Source organism: Bombina bombina, chromosome 1 (assembly GCF_027579735.1).
Source record: "Bombina bombina isolate aBomBom1 chromosome 1, aBomBom1.pri, whole genome shotgun sequence".
NCBI lineage: Eukaryota > Metazoa > Chordata > Amphibia > Anura > Bombinatoridae > Bombina > Bombina bombina.
In genome coordinates this window covers 732,165,327-732,170,257 of record NC_069499.1, presented here as the reverse complement: position 1 = coordinate 732,170,257, position 4,931 = coordinate 732,165,327, and the positions used below count along the sequence as shown (strand labels likewise).

General features: G+C 36.1%; 1 pseudogene; it reads right to left on the bottom strand.

Annotated features, from left to right (window-relative positions):
- Positions 1-484: 484 nt before the first annotated feature.
- Positions 485-603, bottom strand: LOC128646167 (uncharacterized; annotated as a pseudogene).
- Positions 604-4,931: the final 4,328 nt, after the last annotated feature.

Here is a 4,931-nt window from a genome sequence, read left to right as displayed (position 1 = left end):
CTTGGCAAATATTTTGTTATAATCCCTGAATGATCCTTCTGTAAAAAAAAAGATATGATGGTGTAGATTGTTTTTAGATCAATAGAAAATGAAATTGTGCTTACCAGTCGACGCGTTTCGGTCACAAAGAGACCTTTATCAAGACTGGTTTTATGGTGTTAGTAGTGGTCTTTTTATACCAGACTGATTGCTGGCCATAAAATTGTGGAACAGGAAGTGTTTGTTAAGCACTTCCTGTTTTACTGACCTTAAATGTGTGTTTAAAATATACAGTTTATAGTTTAAAAATTTGTGATTAAAAAATCCATTATAATACATTTAGATGGTATCCTTATTTTGTCAAGCTCTATCTGCATCTGATCATTTTTATTCAGAGAAAATACAAAAATTCCTATTTTAGAATACAGTGTTCCAGATTTGGAAAAAATATAGATACAAACCCAGCCTTTTTAGTTATGACTTCATACCTATTATTTAAAAATTTTTCCTACCGCACCTGGTGTTCCCAGGCGGTCTCCCATCCAGGTACTGACCAGGCCTGGCCCTGCTTAACTTCCAAGATCAGACAGGATCAGGTGCATTCAAGGCAGTGTGGCTGTAGACATTTCTGTATTAGCCCTATTTCTCATCATGATCTGATCAGAAAGAGAGTTTACTGTCATCTCCAAGCCGTTTTCAGCTGTTTCTATTGGGTATAATCTCAGTAGGGGCTTGGTTTCTACAATTGGATGGGGCAGGGGTGTGTATAATAGGCTCAATTTCATTGGATAGTAGTTGGAATGTTGTTAAAACATTCCCTTATCTGTCATAATAAAGCCATTTTAGCGTATATGTTAAGGTGTCATTTTTAGATGTCATTTCTAGATGCCAATTTTTACATATGCTTGCTAATCTAAGAGAATAAAAAGCGGAAACAAGACATATTCTATATAAAGGACGGACTTGCTAGTTTCATCTTTTACTTATTACACAATCTATGCTGATTATATATCCCTTACAATATTCCTAATGGTGTTATAGTGTTGTCTTCTATATACTGGATTTTGCTATAGTGCTATGTCTGTGCTGAGGTGTGAATTATTATCCAGAATAAAGAGAAATGTTTTTTTTTGTTTTTTTGTTTTTTATACAAACAAGGTGAAACCACAATAGGTTTTAAGTGGAACAGAAACGTATGGGAACCAGATGGTGGTGTAGAAATATTAAACAACCTTTATTTGTTTAACATAAATATCCAATCGAGTGGGAAAGTGACCTCTATACTAGTAGTGTCTTATCTGGAGAGATATTAGCCCTGATTAATGCGTTATATAATCATAGAAAAACTATCAGATAAACTATCCTCAAATCTTTTTTTCAAATTTAGAATAGACACCTATCATTACAAACTCATTGGTGTGTGGCATATAGCGTACCCTAGTGACGAGTGTAAAGCATCTGTGGGTTAACCTAGTTCACCCAAAACCTTTTTCTTTTTAAATTATAATTTACAATTATATTTGTTCCTGTTTATGTACTATATATCCAGAGTATTATGTCTGAGTTTATATATATGAATGATTGAATTGCTGTCTTCTTTAAATATGAACATCAAATATGTTTTAGGTACTAACCTTGTGAAAATCTATCTAAATCACAAAGTTTATAGAGGGGTATGTAGCTAGCAGTGCTAGAGTATTAGGAATAGAGCCATAATGCAACCAGAAGATGCCCATATATGGGTATACGTTTAAAATTTGTCATATGTGCAGAGAGAGGTGGATATAGCAGGAGGTATTCATACACAGTTCGGGGAATTTAGTTTTTTTAGAAGATCATTGATTATGATACTTGCTATCATGTTTCACAACCCGTGTATTCATAAAAGCAAACACAGTATTATACTGTTCTTCGCCAAAAGAGGCACTTCTCATGGGATTAGTAAAATTAAACATATTCCCATAGTTTCTCTGGGTTGCTTTTGAGATTTTTCCTTTATATCTCATTATAGTTAGTTTAGTTAAGGTTTAAAAGGTGAGATAGATCCTCTTTGTTGTTTAATCCTCTGGGATATAAGCAGTCTAAATAAAATATCCATTTGGATTCTGCCGTTAGTAACTTCTTTTCGTAATTGCCTCCTCTCCAGTTCTTAGTTACTTTTTGAATCCCCATATATTTAAGTGTATTAATATTCCCTTGATGTTTCATAGAGAAATGTTTATACAGTGGGGTATCCATATTGCGTTTTTCAATTTGCAGGATATGCTCACGTATCCTATCTCGCAATGGCCTGGATGTCTGTCCTATGTATTGGAGGCCACATGGACATTGGAGTAAATAGACCACTCCCTTATCTTGGCAACGGATCAGGTTTCCAATTTTGTATTTTTCACTGGTATTGTTGGAGTGAAATTCATCCGTTTTTACTCCACATTTGCATGCTTTGCAAGTGTGACAGGTGAAGAAGCCCTTAACCTTTTTCCCAAAGACGTCTTGTATTCCTGGAGGATTTTTCTTCTGTATGCTTGGTGCCAGTTTATTCTTTAAGTTATTCATTTTTCGATATACAAACTTTGGTACCTGAGATAATTTTTCTCCCAGTATGTCATCGTCTTTAAGTAGTGCCCAGTGTTTCCGGAAGATCTTTTCTATGATCTTACTGTTTGCACTATACTCTGTAATTCAAGGGATGTTAAGAGTTTCTTCGTCTTTGTTCCCCTTATTCCTCTCCTTATAATTGGTGAGTGTTCTTCTTTCTATCTGTCTTACCTCATCAATTCTTTGGTCCAACATCTCTTCTTCATAACCCCTCTCCACAAATTTTTGTTTTATTATTTGTGCCTGTTCTTCCCATTTTGATGGATCAGAACAATTTTTTCTCATACGTAAAAGCTGTCCTTTTGGAATATTATTCTTCCATGTATTGTGATGGCAGCTTGTTTTGTGGACATAATTGTTACTGTCCACCTTTTTAAAATGGGTGGATGTTTCTAATTTCCCTCCTTTCACTTCTATGTTCAGATCCAAGAATGTGAGAGTCGTGTGACTCCATTCATATGTGAATTTTAGATTGGCCGTATTCTTATTCATCACTTCAAAGGTGTATTCCAAGTCTGCCTGTGACCATTTCCAAACTATGATTATATCATCTATGTATCGACGATAGAGGACCAGGTCCGCGCCGGCTGGGCAGGAGTCCCAAAATATTTCCTCCCATTTGCCCATATACAGATTGGCGTAGCTCGGCATGAACCTGGTCCCCATCGCCGTCCCACAAATTTGTCGGTAGAATTTGCCATCATGGCAGAAGTAGTTGTGATTTAGAATATAATGAATACTATCCATATTTTGGATAGTATTCATTATATTATAAATCACAACTACTTGGATAGTATTGATTATATTCTAAATCACAACTACTTCTGCCATGATGGCAAATTCTACCGGCAAATTTGTGGGACGGTGATGGGGACCAGGTTCATGCCGAGCTACGCCAATCTGTATATGGGCAAATGGGAGGAAATATTTTGGGACTCCTGCCCAGCCAGCGCGGACCTGGTCCTCTATCGTCGATACATAGATGATATAATCATAGTTTGGAAAGGGTCACAGGCAGACTTGGAATACACCTTTGAAGTGATGAATAAGAATACGGCCAATCTAAAATTCACATATGAATGGAGTCACACGACTCTCACATTCTTGGATCTGAACATAGAAGTGAAAGGAGGGAAATTAGAAACATCCACCCATTTTAAAAAGGTGGACAGTAACAATTATGTCCACAAAACAAGCTGCCATCGCAATACATGGAAGAATAATATTCCAAAAGGACAGCTTTTACGTATGAGAAAAAATTGTTCTGATCCATCAAAATGGGAAGAACAGGTGCAAATAATAAAACAAAAATTTGTGGAGAGGGGTTATGAAGAAGAGATGTTGGACCAAAGAATTGATGAGGTAAGACAGATAGAAAGAAGAACACTCACCAACTATAAGGAGAGGAATAAGGGGAATAAAGACGAAGAAACTCTTAACATCCCTTTAATTACAGAGTATAGTGCAAACAGTAAGATCATAGAAAAGATCTTCCGGAACCAAAGTTTGTATATCGAAAAACGAACAACTTAAAGAATAAACTGGCACCAAGCATACAGAAGAAAAATCCTCCAGGAATACAAGACGTCTTTGGGAAAAAGGTTAAGGGCTTCTTCCCCTGTCACACTTGCAAAGCATGCAAATGTGGAGTAAAAACAGATGAATTTCACTCCAACAATACCAGAGAAAAATACAAAATTGGAAACCTGATCCGTTGCCAAGATAAGGGAGTGGTCTATTTACTCCAATGTCCATGTGGCCTCCAATACATAGGACAGACATCCAGGCCATTGCGAGATAGGATACGTGAGCATATCCTGCAAATTGAAAAACGCAATATGGATACCCCACTGTATAAACATTTCTCTATGAAACATCAAGGGAATATTAATACACTTAAATATATGGGGATTCAAAAAGTAACTAAGAACTGGAGAGGAGGCAATTACAAAAAGAAGTTACTAACGGCAGAATCCAAATGGATATTTTATTTAGACTGCTTATATCCCAGAGGGTTAAACAACAAAGAGGATCTATCTCACCTTTTAAACCTTAACTAAACTAACTATAATGAGATATAAAGGAAAAATCTCAAAAGCAACCCAGAGAAACTATGGGAATATGTTTAATTTTACTAATCCCATGAGAAGTGCCTCTTTTGGCGAAGAACAGTATAATACTGTGTTTGCTTTTATGAATACACGGGTTGTGAAACATGATAGCAAGTATCATAATCAACGATCTTCTAAAAAAACTAAATTCCCCTAACTGTGTATGAATACCTCCTGCTATATCCACCTCTCTCTGCACATATGACAAATTTTAAACGTATACCCATATATGGGCATCTTCTG